Below are 16,827 nucleotides of genomic sequence, written 5' to 3'. Positions count from 1 at the left end.
ATTAGGGTAAAAGTTGTAAACTTGTCCAGTCTGCATATGTGATATTGAGGAGCTCTACTAGATGGTCCTTCTATTTCTCCTAGATAGTCAGCAGATTGAAAGAACATTTTTTTCTACCTACCTTTAATGGTAGAAAGCACACCACGTTTGGAGATGGAAAGGTGGGCTAGAGGGGATATGGAGGAGGCCTATGCGTTTTAGTTTAAATTTTTTGCTAGGTGTGCATTCATCTGTTTGCTGGCAATCTAGGAAAAATAGCTACAAAGTGTCGGGCCAAAGGTGTAATTGTAGTGGGTTGAAAGTTTGTGTTTTACTTGGGCCTTTGGACCTTAGGGATCCCTTCATAAAAATAATAATAAAATAATAATAAACCTTATTTGTGTAGCGCCATGGGTGGCTTGCTCTTCAGCACTGAGATGCGTCACGGGGGCATGTTCTTTGGGGCTGAGGAGGGAGTGGACTGTATCGAAAAGTGGTTTGGTGTGTGGGATAGTGAGGAGACTTATGAGCAGATCAGCAGTATAGATAATTTTAATTGAAGGCCTTGTCAGAAACTTTGTATAGTTGGCCAATAGATAAAAGTTGGAACTTTACGTAATTGTATTGCACGTTGCTCTTAGGAAGCATAGTAATGGCTCACAATGTAATCCTTTTTTTGCAACAGGCTTCATCTGAGGTGAGTATAGCATTAATAGGTTTTGCACCTTGGTCTTATGTTAGTGTCAGCTGCCACATAACTGAGACTACTTTTGCGAGTAACGACTTGGGTACCCCGCAGCGAAGACCAAATGCCACTTTGAGGTGCAAGAGGTGAAAACCGGGGTATCCCAAGTGCAGCCTCCAGATTTAAGCCAAATCAGTTTGTGGCAAAGCGGGTCCACATCTGCTTGCTGAACTAACGGTGCCCAGTTCTGGGTTTAAGGCACCGACCACATTAATGTGAGCCATTACCTGTGAACGGTGAGGAACTTGCTGTTTTGTTTGAAAATGTAATATTAGTTTAAGGATTAGAGTAAAAATTGTAAACTTGGCCGGTCTGCATATGTGATATTGAGGAGCTATAGTAGATGGTCCTTCTATTTCTCCTAGATAGTCAGCAGATTGAAAGAACATTTTTTTCTACCTACCTTTGATGGTAGAAAGCACACCACGTTTGGAGATGGAAAGGTGGGCTAGAGGGGATATGGAGGAGGCCTATGCGTTTTAGTTTAAATTTTTTGCTAGGTGTGCATTCATCTGTTTGCTGGCAATCTAGGAAAAATAGCTACAAAGTGTCGGGCCAAAGGTGTAATTGTAGTGGGTGGAATGTTTGTGTTTTACTTGGGCCTTTGGACCTTAGGGATCCCTTCATAATAATAATAAAATAATAGTAATCCTTATTTGTGTAGCGCCATGGGTGGCTTGCTCTTCAGCACTGGGATGCGTCACGGTGGCATGTTCTTTGGGGCTGAGGAGGGAGTGGACTGTATCGAAAAGTGGTTTGGGGTGTGGGATAGTGAGGAGACTTATGAGCAGATCAGCAGTATAGATCATTTTAATTGAAGGCCTTGTCAGAAACTTTGTATAGTTGGCCAATAGATAAAAGTTAGAACTTTACGTAATTGTATTGCACGTTGCTCTTAGGAAGCATAGTAATGGCTCACAATGTAATCCTTTTTTTGCAACAGGCTTCATCTGAGGTGAGTATAGCATTAATAGGTTTTGCACCTTGGTCTTATGTTAGTGTCAGCCGCCACATAACTGAGACTACTTTTGCGAGTAACGGCTTGTGTACCCCGCAGTGAAGACCAAATGCCCCTTTGAGGTGCAAGAGGTGAAAACCGAGGTATCCTAAGTGCAGCCTCCAGATTTAGCCCAAAGCCAAATCAGTTTGTGGCAAAGCGGGTCCACATCCACTTGCTGACCTAACGGTGCCCAGTTTTAGGTTTTAGGCACCGACCACATTAATGTGAGCCATTACCTGTAAACGGTGAGGAACTTGCTGTTTTGTTTGAAAATGTAATATTAGTTTAAGGATTAGAGTAAAAATTGTAAACTTGGCCAGTCTGCATATGTGATATTGAGGAGCTAAAGTAGATGGTCCTTCTATTTCTCCTAGATAGTCAGCAGATTGAAAGAACATTTTTTTCTACCTACCTTTAATGGTAGAAAGCACACCACGTTTGGAGATGGAAAGGTGGGCTAGAGGGGATATGGAGGAGGCCTATGCGTTTTAGTTAAAATTTTTTCCTAGGTGTGCATTCATCTGTTTGCTGGCAATCTAGGAAAAATAGCTACAAAGTGTCGGGCCAAAGGTGTAATTGTAGTGGGTGGAAAGTTTGTGTTTTACTTGGGCCTTTGGGCCTTAGGGATCCCTTCATAATAATATTAAAATAATAGTAATCCTTATTTATGTAGCGCCATGGGCAGCTTGCTCTTCAGCACAGCGATCCGTCACGGGGGCCTGTTCTTTGGGGCTGAGGAGGGAGTGGACTGTATCGAAAAGTGGTTTGGGGTGTGGGATAGTGAGGAGACTTATGAGCAGATCAGCAGTATAGATCATTTTAATTGAAGGCCTTGTCAGAAACTTTGTATAGTTGGCCAATAGATAAAAGTTGGAACTTTACGTAATTGTATTGCACGTTGCTCTTAGGAAGCATAGTAATGGCTCACAATGTAATCCTTTTTTTGCAACAGGCTTCATCTGAGGTGAGTATAGCATTAATAGGTTTTGCACCTTGGTCTTATGTTAGTGTCAGCTGCCACATAACTGAGACTACTTTTGCGAGTAACGGCTTGGGTACCCCGCAGCGAAGACCAAATGCCCCTTTGAGGTGCAAGAGGTGAAAACCGAGGTATCCTAAGTGCAGCCTCCAGATTTAGCCCAAAGCCAAATCAGTTTGTGGCAAAGCGGGTCCACATCCTCTTGCTGACCTAACGGTGCCCAGTTGTAGGTTTTAGGCACCGACCACATTAATGTGAGCCATTACCTGTGAATGGTGAGGAACTTGCTGGTTTGTTTGAAAATGTAATATTAGTTTAAGGATTAGGGTAAAAGTTGTTAACTTGTCCGGTCTGCATATGTGATATTGAGGAGCTCTACTAGATGGTCCTTCTATTTCTCCTAGATAGTCAGCAGATTGAAAGAACATTTTTTTCTACCTACCTTTAATGGTAGAAAGCACACCACGTTTGGAGATGGAAAGGTGGGCTAGAGGGGATATGGAGGAGGCCTATGCGTTTTAATTTAAATTTTTTGCTAGGTGTGCATTCATCTGTTTGCTGGCAATCTAGGAAAAATAGCTACAAAGTGTCGTGCCAAAGGTGTAATTGTAGTGGGTTGAAAGTTTGTGTTTTACTTGGGCCTTTGGACCTTAGGGATCCCTTCATAATAATAATAAAATAATAATAAACCTTATTTGTGTAGCGCCATGGGCGGCTTGCTCTTCAGCACTGCGATCCGTCACGGGGGCCTGTTCTTTGGGGCTGAGGAGGGAGTGGACTGTATCGAAAAGTGGTTTGGGGTGTGGGATAGTGAGGAGACTTATGAGCAGATCAGCAGTATAGATCATTTTAATTGAAGGCCTTGTCAGAAACTTTGTATAGTTGGCCAATAGATAAAAGTTAGAAGTTTACATAATTGTAATGCACCTTGCTCTTAGGAAACATAGTAATGGCTCACCATGTAATCCTTTTTTTGCAACAGGCTTCATCTGAGGTGAGTATAGCATTAATAGGTTTTGCACCTTGGTCTTATGTTAGTGTCAGCTGCCAACTAACTGAGACTACTTTTGCGAGTAACGGCTTGTGTACCCCGCAGCGAAGACCAAATGCCACTTTGAGGTGCAAGAGGTGAAAACCGGGGTATCCCAAGTGCAGCCTCCAGATTTAGCCCAAAGCCAAATCAGTTTGCGGCAAAGCGGGTCCACATCCGCTTGCTGACCTAACGGTGCCCAGTTTTAGGTTTTAGGCACCGACCACATTAATGTGAGCCATTACGGGTGAACGGTGAGGAACTTGCTGTTTTGTTTGAAAATGTAATATTAATTTAAGGATTAGGGTAAAAATTGTAAACTTGGCCGGTCTGCATATGTAATATTGAGGAGCTATACTAGATGGTCCTTCTATTTCTCCTAGATAGTCAGCAGATTGAATGAACATTCTTTTCTACCTACCTTTAATGGTAGAAAGCACACCACGTTTGGAGATGGAAAGGTGGGCTAGAGGGGATATGGAGGAGGCCTATGCGTTTTAATTTACATTTTTTGCTAGGTGTGCATTCATCTGTTTGCTGGCAATCTAGGAAAAATAGCTACAAAGTGTCCGGCCAAAGGTGTAATTGTAGTGGGTGGAAAGTTTGTGTTTTACTTGGGCCTTTGGGCCTTAGGGATCCCTTCATCATAATAATAATAAAATAATAAACCTTATTTGTGTAGCGCCATGGGTGGCTTGCTCTTCAGCACTGAGATGCGTCACGGTGGCATGTTCTTTGGGGCTGAGGAGGGAGTGGACTGTATTGAAAAGTGGTTTGGGGTGTGGGATAGTGAGGAGACTTATGAGCAGATCAGCAGTATAGATCATTTTAATTGAAGGCCTTGTCAGAAACTTTGTATAGTTGGCCAATAGATAAAAGTTAGAACTTTACGTAATTGTATTGCACGTTGCAATTAGGAAGCATAGTAATGGCTCACAATGTATACCTTTTTTTGCAACAGGCTTCATCTGAGGTGAGTATAGCATTAATAGGTTTTGCACCTTGGTCTTATGTTAGTGTCAGCTGCCACATAACTGAGACTACTTTTGCGAGTAACGGCTTGGGTACCCCGCAGCAAAGACCAAATGCCCCTTTGAGGTGCAAGAGGTGAAAACCGAGGTATCCTAAGTGCAGCCTCCAGATTTAGCCCAAAGCCAAATCAGTTTGTGGCAAAGCGGGTCCACATCTGCTTGCTGAACTAACGGTGCCCAGTTCTGGGTTTAAGGCACCGACCACATTAATGTGAGCCATTAACTGTGAACGGTGAGGAACTTGCTGTTTTGTTTGAAAATGTAATATTAGTTTAAGGATTAGGGTAAAAGTTGTAAACTTGTCCGGTCTGCATATGTGATATTGAGGAGCTCTACTAGATGGTCCTTCTATTTCTCCTAGATAGTCAGCAGATTGAAAGAACATTTTTTTCTACCTACCTTTAATGGTAGAAAGCACACCACGTTTGGAGATGGAAAGGTGGGCTAGAGGGGATATGGAGGAGGCCTATGCGTTTTAGTTTAATTTTTTTGCTAGGTGTGCATTCATCTGTTTGCTGGCAATCTAGGAAAAATAGCTACAAAGTGTCGGGCCAAAGGTGTAATTGTAGTGGGTGGAAAGTTTGTGTTTTACTTGGGCCTTTGGACCTTAGGGATCCCTTCATAATAATAATAAAATAATAATAAACCTTATTTGTGTAGCGCCATGGGTGGCTTGCTCTTCAGCACTGAGATGCGTCACGGTGGCATGTTCTTTGGGGCTGAGGAGGGAGTGGACTGTATCGAAAAGTGGTTTGGGGTGTCGGATAGTGAGGAGACTTATGAGCAGATCAGCAGTATAGATCATTTTAATTGAAGGCCTTGTCAGAAACTTTGTATAGTTGGCCAATAGATAAAAGTTAGAACTTTACGTAAATGTATTGCACGTTGCTCTTAGGAAGCATAGTAATGGCTCACCATGTAATCCTTTTTTTGCAACAGGCTTCATCTGAGGTGAGTATAGCAGTAATAGGTTTTGCACCTTGGTCTTATGTTAGTGTCAGCTGCCAACTAACTGAGACTACTTTTGCGAGTAACGGCTTGTGTACCCCGCAGCGAAGACCAAATGCCACTTTGAGGTGCAAGAGGTGAAAACCGGGGTATCCCAAGTGCAGCCTCCAGATTTAGCCCAAAGCCAAATCAGTTTGTGGCAAAGCGGGTCCACATCCGCTTGCTGACCTAACGGTGCCCTGTTCTAAGTTTTAGGCACCGACCACATTAATGTGAGCCATTACCTGTGAACGGTGAGGAACTTGCTGTTTTGTTTGGAAATGTAATATTAGTTTAAGGATTAGGGTAAAAGTTGTAAACTTGTCCGGTCTGCATATGTGATATTGAGGAGCTCTGCTAGATGGTCCTTCTATTTCTCCTAGATAGTCAGCAGATTGAAAGAACATTTTTTTCTACCTACCTTTAATGGTAGAAAGCACACCACGTTTGGAGATGGAAAGGTGGGCTAGAGGGGATATTGAGGAGGCCTATGCGTTTTAATTTACATTTTTTGCTAGGTGTGCATTCATCTGTTTGCTGGCAATCTAGGAAAAATAGCTACAAAGTGTCGGGCCAAAGGTGTAATCGTAGTGGGTGGAAAGTTTGTGTTTTACTTGGGCCTTTGGGCCTTAGGGATCCCTTCATAATAATAATAAAATAATAGTAATCCTTATTTGTGTAGCGCCATGGGCGGCTTGCTCTTCAGCACTGCGATCCGTCACGGGCGCCAGTTCTTTGGGGCTGAGGAGGGAGTGGACTGTATCGAAAAGTGGTTTGGGGTGTGGGATAGTGAGGAGACTTATGAGCAGATCAGCAGTATAGATCATTTTAATTGAAGGCCTTGTCAGAAACTTTGTATAGTTGGCCAATAGATAAAAGTTAGAAGTTTACGTAATTGTATTGCACGTTGCTCTTAGGAAGCATAGTAATGGCTCACAATGTAATCCTTTTTTTTGCAACAGGCTTCATCTGAGGTGAGTATAGCATTAATAGGTTTTGCACCTTGGTCTTATGTTAGTGTCAGCTGCCAACTAACTGAGACTACTTTTGCGAGTAACGGCTTGTGTACCCCGCAGGGAAGACCAAATGCCACTTTGAGGTGCAAGAGGTGAAAACCGGGGTATCCCAAGTGCAGCCTCCAGATTTAGCCCAAAGCCAAATCAGTTTGTGGCAAAGCGGGTCCACATCCGCTTGCTGACCTAACGGTGCCCAGTTCTAGGTTTTAGGCACCGATCACATTAAAGTTTGAAATTTGAAAATACCTTTTCAATATATGAAGAGGTGTGCAAGTCTTTATATATTAGGCGCATAGTGGAAATAATTTTACGACTGGTATTTAAAATGCTGGTCTTTATACATTTCCCCTAATATATATAATGGGAGGATAGTGATGTCACATGTACACTGACTGATCACTGCATTAGGAACAGCTGACACGTGATCAATATTGGCGTACCACGTGACGGCCCTATCACAAACTGCTCCCTGATAATGTGCTGACCTCTCCTCTGCACAGCAGAAGACAAAATTTTACAGTAATGGGTAATGGTTGTGACTTGAGTGACTTTGACTGCAGGCAGATTGTTGGCGCACGGATGTGTGGTGCCAGGTTTTTATGAAAAAGTTTCACTTACTGCGGTTCAGGAACAGCCAATATCAAGAGTGTACCAAAACTGGATGGAAATATGTCATTCAAAAGATTACACTTCTGCAGGCCATGTGTGGTTGATCCTAAAGGTGATCTTTAGATGCCACGTCTGCTATCTCAGCATTGACTTGTTACAGTGGACCAACAGACCCAGCAGTACAACAGCGGGGAAGTTAGACAAATTTCCACAGTGTGTTGCGTGTTATCGATGCTGGATTGGAGTCGCAGGTGTTGTAGCAGAGCCGGTCACTAGAGAGTAGTCAGAATAGCCAAGAGTTGTTATCAGGAAGTCACAGTATGCAGTACAAATGGATGAGACGAAAGCGTAGTCAAAGGTCAGCAGCAGGAGGTATCGATATGCAGTATAAATGGGATGAGAGAAGCATAATCAACGGAAGACATCAACCTGCTTCGGTTCTCGTGTGGCTTCAGTTCTCGGCGAAGGGCTCAGTGTGGATTGTTGGAAGGAATAAGGGGTGTTAGTACCCCAACCCCGCAGTCTCTCTTTTCACCATTCGGAAAGTCTCTGGTCAATCCAGATGCATAGTTGAATGAAGTCTTCCAGGTTGTCAGGAGTCTCCCCTCTGGCAAGTTCATCCTTTACACGCTATGATAATCTCCAACGAAATTGGCTCTGTTGTGCAGCTAGATTCCACGTGGTATCAATCACCCTGTGCCAAAACTCTGCTGTATACTCTGCAACGGAACGTTGCCACTGTTAGAGGTTATGTAATCTCCCTTCAGCCATGGCACAGTGGTACGGATCATCAAAAATATGAACCATAGCAGTAGTGAAGGCATCTAGGCTGTCAAGCATATTACTATTAGTCTCTATGTATGGCAAGGCCCATGCGAGTGCCTCATCAGTGAGCAGGTTAATGATGAAAAACACCTTCTTCCTGTCACTGGCAAACAAGGTGGGCTGCATCTGGAAATATATCTGGCATTTATAGTGTACAGAAGTCAATGTACCGGTCTTTCTAGATGTTTTTGAATGGTCTATGTTGTCTTGTGTTGTCAGTGTCTCCCATGTGAGTGAATATGATGTGTATTGTACAGCTGTAGCACTGAATGGGTTACTGTCTGGGTTATGTCTGGAAATGTATCTTTTGTATGTCATGTGACCTTGTCATATGCATGAGTGAGTTTTTTTTACTCTTTTGGTCTTTCCTATCAGCTTTCTGTTTGGGATGCTCAAGTCAGGAGCCTGTCTGCACACAGACACCTTTAGGCCACCTACAGATGGCCAGGTCGGATCCCCTGCGAGAAATCTCCTGCAGGGACCAGTGCGGCTCTCACCTTCTCCTGCGGCTCCGGCTCTGTGACGTTCTGGCTGCCGGCCATCCCGTGCATGCGCAGAGCAGAGCCAAGGCACCGAGAGTGATATTTCTGTGCAGGACTCTGCGAGACCCACACAGAAATAGAGCATGCCACAATTTGTTTTCCGTGTATTGTTGGAAGGAATAAGGGGTGTTAGTACCCCAACCCCGCAGTCTCTCTTTTCACCATTCGGAAAGTCTCTGGTCAATCCAGATGCATAGTTGAATGAAGTCTTCCAGGTTGTCAGGAGTCACAAATCGTGTCCATCTGCCTAGGATTGCGTTTTGTAATGCAATCTTATGCAGGTGGGCAGGGGCAGAAATTCTGCAGGGTAGGGAAGATGGAGGAAGCTGAGCAGATGAGATATGTGTGTCTTGGGTCCCTTCTACCCAGGCCCCATCACTGAAAAGCAAGAGAGGAGCTGCAAGTCTGCCAGACCCCACTGGGCAGCACTGAAAGTATGTCCCACCCCATAAGTGTGAACCGATAGAGAGTTGGAGAGTGCAAGTTAACCCTTTCCAATCCACTGTCTGACCTCTAAAGACATTATGATTTAAGGCTATACAGCTCCAATGTTGGAAGACGTCCGTCGGGGTTCTCTTACTGAAAATTGCCAGCCTCTCTGCTGTCGGAGTCTATCCAATGTGTCACCTCACGCAGTACTGGCTTTAGCCACCATATAGCGCCTTTGTATAACACCAGAAAAAGAGTAAGCCCCTTAGAAAAACCAGGATACAAATTGGATTAGAAAGGGTTAAAGAGTGGCTGGGATCAGAGAACCACAGATAACTAGGCCTGTGTAATCCCTCTGTCCTCCCATGATTCCTCCGTCACACCACGAGTCTTCCTGCACCAGTGTCTTGCTGGACTTTGTATGGACTGTTTTTCAAGTTTCTGCAAGTAAACAGCTTTACCGCCCGTTCCTGGTTCAACCTTTGTAAATCAACTGTGTGTGCGTGGACTCTTTATTATACCCTTCAGAATTCACCGCAGAGGACGGAATGGTGGCATCACATGTGACTGTGGTATACCACTGTTGAGTTTCCCTATTTAATAGCCTGTTCTCAGCTCCTTGGACGTGTCCCCAGTTACCCTCTGGGTGGGAGACGGTAGGGTCCCATGACAAGGCCCAAACTCTCCATTGCTGTCTCCTAGGTTGAGGCTCGCTCCTCGGACGCTGCAGATTGATTTAAGAAACCTCTGTATTGGCAACGATCTTCAGTAAATTTTGGTGGCAATGGCATGTGGACGTCTGGCCGTGAATTGTGCATCTCCACGGGTTACCTCTGTAACCCCTCGATCTCAGGAGGCACAGAACTCTTGGAGCTCTGTGACCTATTTCCTGAGCATGGCTACTAAGGACTCCATTTTAGGGAACGTGATTTTCTTGTTGCGTCTTACCGATGCTGAATTGGAGCCGCAGGTGTAGTAGCCGAGCCGGTCACTGGAGAGTAGTCAGCATAGCCGGGAGTCGTTATTGGGAAGTCACAGTGTGCAGTACGAATAGATGAGATGGAAGCGTAGTCAAAGGTCAGCAGCAGTAGGTATCAGTATGCTTGTAGAGGAGCTGAAGGAAGAGGCGCTTGATCACGGTGGTGGAACACAATAATCACACACTGGATCTGAGGCATGGTCAGGCTTTTATAGGAAGTCCTAATTAGTAGCAGGGCGGAGTCAGAACTGGGAGACAGGAAGTGGATTTAGCAGGAGCAAGGAAACCTAGCCCTGACACAATGACCATGTGGCATACTTTGCATCTACACAGGCTCAAAAGAAGGAGGATTACAAGGATGGCCCCTTGTCATCGCCAACAATGCCTCACATGGGCTCAGGAAAGATTTCAATGGATCATGGCAGAGTGATGATTCCTGTTTCCTACAGAACCATATGATGAAGGTGTATCCATGGAGTCAATAGGCCAGTGGTTGTGATGTCAGGGTCTAGGGAACATTTTCCTGTCTCGAACCTGCAACCTCCTACATGATCATGTCATAACACAATGACATGATCATGTATGAGGTTGCATGTTCGAGACAGGAAACCAAGTAATCTTGTAGATATGACTAACAAAAATACATGATGTTATAGCAAGTATTCAAACCTACTTAGGACTCATGCTCAGGCATAATGAAACAGATCTGGAAGGGGTATATATATATATATATATATATATACAAACTAGCCGTACCTGGCCACATGTTGCTGTGGCTCAGTCTGGTTAAATGGAATAGCTGTAATGGGGCTGCACATCCGATATACAAAAAAAAGAAAAAGTGCACAGCTGCTCCTAGCAGCCACAACAGTAATGCACTAGGTGAGCTGTGGTCCTAAGAAGGACCGTTGGGGTTCTTGTAGACACTAACACTCTCCCTATAGCAGCAGCAGCACTCTCCCTAATCTCTGCCAGCGTGCGTCTGTGGCGAGCCGCGGGCGGCCCCACTTTAAGTACTCGGCGGTCACCTGATCTCACCAGCCACTCACTTCTGTGGGGTGGGATAGGGCTGGAACGTCACAGGAGGAAGTTGTAATGCCTTCCCTGCATGTCTATTGGCCAGAAACTGGTGCAAATCTTTCAGGGAAGGAAATTGAATTGACTCGAACACCGCGTGGTGCTCGTCTCGAGTAACGAGCATCTCGAACACCCTAATACTCGAACGAGCATCAAGCTCGGACGAGTACGCTCGCTCATCTCTAATAATTAACCCCTTCGTCTACTTCCACAATAGTGTTGCCATGTGACTGCCTTGCTTTAAATGTTAGACTGATGATATTAGGTTCGTAGATGTTTTTGTTCTTGGCCACAAGAATAGCTCGTTCTCTCAGCCAATCAGGATTCTTAGAATTGGCTTGAATATTGGGAAATTCTTTTTTAACCAATTCTTCTTTTGATGTCACTAAATTGCAGACGTTATGAGGCAGTGAAATTCGTCCTGAGGTCCGATCAACCAGCACCTATCCATTCCCAATCTCCAGCAAGTGATGTGAGAATATCTCGGCTGATCGATCTTCTGCAGCTGGACACGCATATCTGGAGTTCATTTTTCCGTCTTTACCTGTCGCCACAAAGTAGAGTATTTCAGGCAAGCATTTATTTATCCGCTGGTGGTGATCGAGGAATTACAGGTAGTGTTTGCCTGAAATCTCTTGCAAGCAATATTAATGCGTTCCCAAATGGTCTGATGTTTCCACACAAATCTTGCAATGATCGATCCATTTTTTTTTTGTGCGCCATTGTGCAATCATCCCAAACAATAAACTTGCATTTCTGCAATACTTTTCTCATGCCGGATGCTTTGGAAATGTTGCACGTGGGAGTTTCAATGAATTGCATGTTCAATGGCAATTTCAAAGCGGAATGAGCAGTTTTTCCAAAAAATCATGTTTTTACCTGTCACAGGTGTGAGAGCTATATAATAGTAGGTATATAAAAATACGCACGTATTTGAATGCAACGTTGTGTCCAAATTTCAAAGCAATCGGTGAAGAACTTTCGGAGATTTAAGATTTTGAACAAACGAACATTTACATTTTTATTTATATAGATATACGCATATTAAGAGGCACAGACATAGCTAGATTAATTTGCACTTAAAACAACACTGCTTCCAAGTTTTTCTGTACCTCTTTCCATACTCCCCGAAGCGTATCTGTGGCGACATCAGCTGCAGGACAGACAGAAGAAGTAGGGATTGCTGTAAGGAAGCGAGGATGCTGACCGTATACACAAAAAAATGGAGATACCCCAGTGGAAGAACAAGGGCGGTTGTTTAGTGCAAACTCTGCCAACGGCAGGAACTCTGCCCACTGATGAGCCTTTTCGCTAGCAAACAACTGTAAATATTGCACTAAATTTTGGTTCTTCCGCTCAGTCTGACCATTAGTTTGCGGGTGGAATGTTGAAGAGAAGGAAAGCGACGTTCCCAGGTTTCTGCAGAAGGCACGCCAAAACTGCGACACAAACTGAACCCCGCGATCAGATACAATATTTTGGGGAACCCCATGTAGTCGAATTATTTCTTTTACAAAAATCTTGGCAAATTCTTTTGCCGAAGGTAGCTTCTTTAACGCCACAAAATGTGCCATCTTTGAGAACCCGGTCGACCACCACTAAAATAGTGGTGCACTTCTGGGATTCTGGTAGATCAGTTATGAAATCTACCGATAACTGCGACCATGGACTGGAAGGAACCGGTAGCGGTCTCAGGGGACCCTCCTGAGGACGCCGCTGACTCTTATTGCGAGCACAGACCGAGCATCCCCTAACAAAGTTGCGGATCTCCTGAGACATGCCTGGCCACCAGAAGTGTCTGGAACAAAGATCCAGGGTCCCCTGAAACCCTGGATGCCCTGCGAGAACCGACAAGTGAGATTCATCCATGACTCTAAGACGTAAGGTCTCTGGCACAAACCATCTGCCCTCCAGCACCCCCGAAGGAGCATCCTGCTGAGCATTCTGTAGTTGAGGGACGAAGTTAGACTCTACAGCTGCCACCATCACGCCAGGGGCCAAGATATTCTCGGGAGTCATAGTCTCACTATCTGGCACCCCGAAACTCCGTGACAGGGCGTCCGCCTTCACGTTCTTCTCTCCTGGGATATATGTCATGATGAAATTAAACCTGGCGAAGAACAACGCCCACCTGGCTTGACGAGCTGTGAGTCTTTTAGCATTGGCGAGATATACCAGATTCTTGTGATCAGTATACACGGTAATTGGGTGTCTAGCACCCTCAAGATGGTGTCGCCACTCTTCCAGAGCCCATTTGATAGCCAGTAATTCATGGTTACCCACGTCATAGTTGCGTTCTGCTGAATTAAACTTCCGCGAAAAGAACGCACATGGGCTATACCCAGATCTCCCATTGACTTCCTGCGACAATACTGCTCCTCTCCCCACTTCAGACGCATCTACCTCAATGAAAAAGGGTAGTCGTGCGTCCGGCTGTATTAGCACCGGGGCAGTCGTAAATGGCCCTTTTAGATGACTAAAGGCCTCAAGGGCTGCAGGCGACCATTTTTCCAAGTCGGCCCCCTTCTTAGTCAGATCGGTCAGGGGTTGAGCAATAACCGAGTAATTCCTAATGAATTAGCGGTAAAAATTTGCAAAACCTAAGAACCGCTGGAGAGCCTTGAGGTTGTCTGGTCTGACCCATTGGGAGATTGCTGCTACTTTATCAGACTCCATCTGAATCTCCGTGGGTGAAATTACATAACCAAGGAAGATACTTGTTTAGAACCAAATGTGCATTTCTCTAACTTTGATACTCGCGCAAACGGGTTAGGACCAACCTCTGGTGCCGCACATGTGAATCCCAGTCAGGCGAGTACACCAGAATGTCATCAAGATATATGACCAGAAATACCCCCAGGAAGTCATGAAAGACCGCATTCATAAAACCCTGAAACACAGCGGGGGCGTTACAGAGTCTGAAAGGCATGACCAGACATTCAAAATGTCCTAACGGGGTGTTGAACGCCGTCTTCCATTCATCTCCCTCTCTAATGCGAATTAAATTGTAAGCCCCCCGTAAGTCCAGTTTGGAGAACCAGTGGGCCCCTACCACCTGATTCAACAAGTCAGGAATTAGGGGCAAGGAGCACTGGTTCTTCACTGTGATTTTATTCAAGGCCCGATAATCCAAACAAGGCCTTAGTGTCCCGTCCTTCTTCTCTACAAAGAAGAGACCTGCCCCGGCAGGGGACCTGGACGGCCAGATATGTCGGTTTGCCAGAGCCTCTGAGATATAGGACTTGAGGGCCTCATGCTCATGGCCTGACAAATTGAAAATGGCTCCCTTAGGGATGAGACTGTCGGGAATCAGATCAATACCACAGTCCCACTCCCTATGGGGAGGCAGAGCCTCAGACAGTTTTTTGGAGAATACATCCTGAAAGTCTGACAAATACTCCGGAATGAGCACTGTATCTGCGGAGCACATGGCTATAGTAGATAGGTGATTATGACAGGATGATCCCCAATGAGTCAATTCCCGGGTGGACCAATCAAATTGGGGATTGTGCAGTGCCAACCAGGGCATACCAAGCAACACATCAACCGACATTTTTTCCATAACCAGGAAAGACAGTTCTTCCGAGTGGAGAATCCCCACTGTGAACTGTAATCCTGGGGTCCTCCATCATACCAGGCCTGTGGAGAGAGGGGTAGCATCAATACTGGTAAAATGAATTGGCGTCTTCAGCGCCACAAATTCATCCATGAGGCTTATCAGGTTAGCGGCTGCTCCAGAATCAATAAACGCTTGCCCTGATCGGGAAAAATCCCGGAATCTAACCTGACACGGTACCAAAAGTTTAGGAAGTACCTGAAGTCCTAGGCGATGCTCCCTACAATTGCCTAGGACTCTGAGTTTTCCGATGGTTCCGACTGCGAGCGTTGAGACCTCAGGGGGCAGGTTATCACCCGATGTCCAGCTTTCCCGCAGTAGAGGCAGAGACGATGCAACAATCGGATCCGGCATCGCTCTTTGGGGTCCAGCGGATCCACCTCCATCGGCTCGGGAACAGAGACTGGTAAGGAAGAAGAGGGACCAGGGCAAACGACCTCCCTGACTCTACGGGCCTGCCTGTCTTGCTTCCTAGACCTGAGCCTCCTATCTGCCTTCACCGCTAGCTCCATTGCCTCCCTTAAAGACCCGGGAACGGGGTGGGAAATCAACAGGTCTTTTACTGCGTCCGAGAGGCACTGCAGAAAAACGTCTTTCAGAGCGCTATCGTTCCATGCCGTATCCCCCGCATAGCGTCTGAAGATGGAGCAATAAGCCTCCACACAAAATGACCCTTGATGCAGCGCCAACAGCCGCGAAACCGCCAACCCCGCTCGGTCCGCTTCGTCAAAGATACCCTCGAGTTCCTGGAAAAAGGAGTCCACGGACTGCAGGCAGGAGGAACCCTCGGCGATGGAAAAAGCCCCGCAGCAGGGACATTATAAGCCCGACCCTCTGGGCCTCCGACCCGGAAGAACGGGGGCGCATCCGAAAAAACAAGCGACACGCCTGTTGGAAAACAAAACATTTGTTCCTCTCCCCAGAAAACACCTCGGGAAGAGGGCACTTAGGTTCTGGGCTGGTTAAGGCGTCCGGACCCTATGACAACACCCGCTGCTCCTGGGCTGCCATATGGGCGGATAAATCCTGGACCACCGGCACCAGGGCTTGCAGCTGGTTCGCAAGGGCGCTGATCGCCTCCATAGAAAACAGTTTAAGGGCCAGTAATTATGTTACGGCACTCTGACCCCCAAGCGCCAGGTGGGGTGCCCTAAACTTCCCGCACCCCACTGTCCCTGCCTACTTGCCTCGGCCCTGGCTAACCCCAGGCGGACAACTGGACGGCGGTCCCTACCCTGGCTAGGGACCTGGCGACTGCACAAGATGGATCTAACTAGTAGGGGACAGAGTGCCGACAGAAAGGCAGATGGAAATGACCGACAGAAAAGGCAGAGCAAAAGCAAAGCTGGAGAAAAAAGGAGCTGACAAACAAACTAGAGGCTGAACTGAGACAGACAGGACCTACTAGACGCTGACAGAACCAATAACTGGCAGTGAGCTCAGGTCACTGCCAGCCTTATAACTGCAAGACTCAGCCCAGGGGCAGAGAGTGGGAGGAGCCGACTCTCCCACAGATGCATAAGAAAGATGGAGGAGTGCGGGTGGCACCCTACGGGCGGACACGCTGCCAGGAGAGCCCCGACTCCAGAGCTCCAGGACGCCGGAGCCGACACCAGAGCGGCGCGCCGACCGCGGGACCCTGCGCCGCCCTGCCTGCATGGTAACAAACACCAGACAAGATGAGCAGAGAAGTAAATACTTAATTAGTCCACTGCTAAAGAATATGACAGTTATATGGTCTCTAAATTGATGTTAGGGGGTCACCAGGCCTGTGTGTTAGCTCTACTTCAGATTTTGCATATTCTCCCCTGATACAAGAACCCCACTCCGAGGTCATTTTATTCTTGAGGGTATTAAAAATGGCCATAAATTAATACTCCCAAATTCTTCTGTGACGCTGAGACTTGAAGTTGCCCTTAAATATGATAACTCTCATCTCATCTGTGCTATGTTGTGTCCGTGACTAGAAAAATGTTTAGGCGC

General features: G+C 46.0%; 1 protein-coding gene across 1 annotated transcript in view; it reads left to right on the top strand.

Moving 5' to 3' along the window:
* The window catches only part of LOC136577180 (nuclear factor 7, brain-like), a 407,170-nt gene that overhangs the window by 302,025 nt on the left and 88,318 nt on the right, over positions 1-16,827 (top strand). The gene's annotated exons all lie outside the window — the stretch shown is intronic.

Source organism: Eleutherodactylus coqui, chromosome 8 (assembly GCF_035609145.1).
Source record: "Eleutherodactylus coqui strain aEleCoq1 chromosome 8, aEleCoq1.hap1, whole genome shotgun sequence".
Taxonomy (NCBI): Eukaryota; Metazoa; Chordata; class Amphibia; order Anura; family Eleutherodactylidae; genus Eleutherodactylus; species Eleutherodactylus coqui.
The sequence above is the reverse complement of the archived record's forward strand: the minus strand, read 5'-3'. Positions and strand labels throughout refer to the sequence as shown.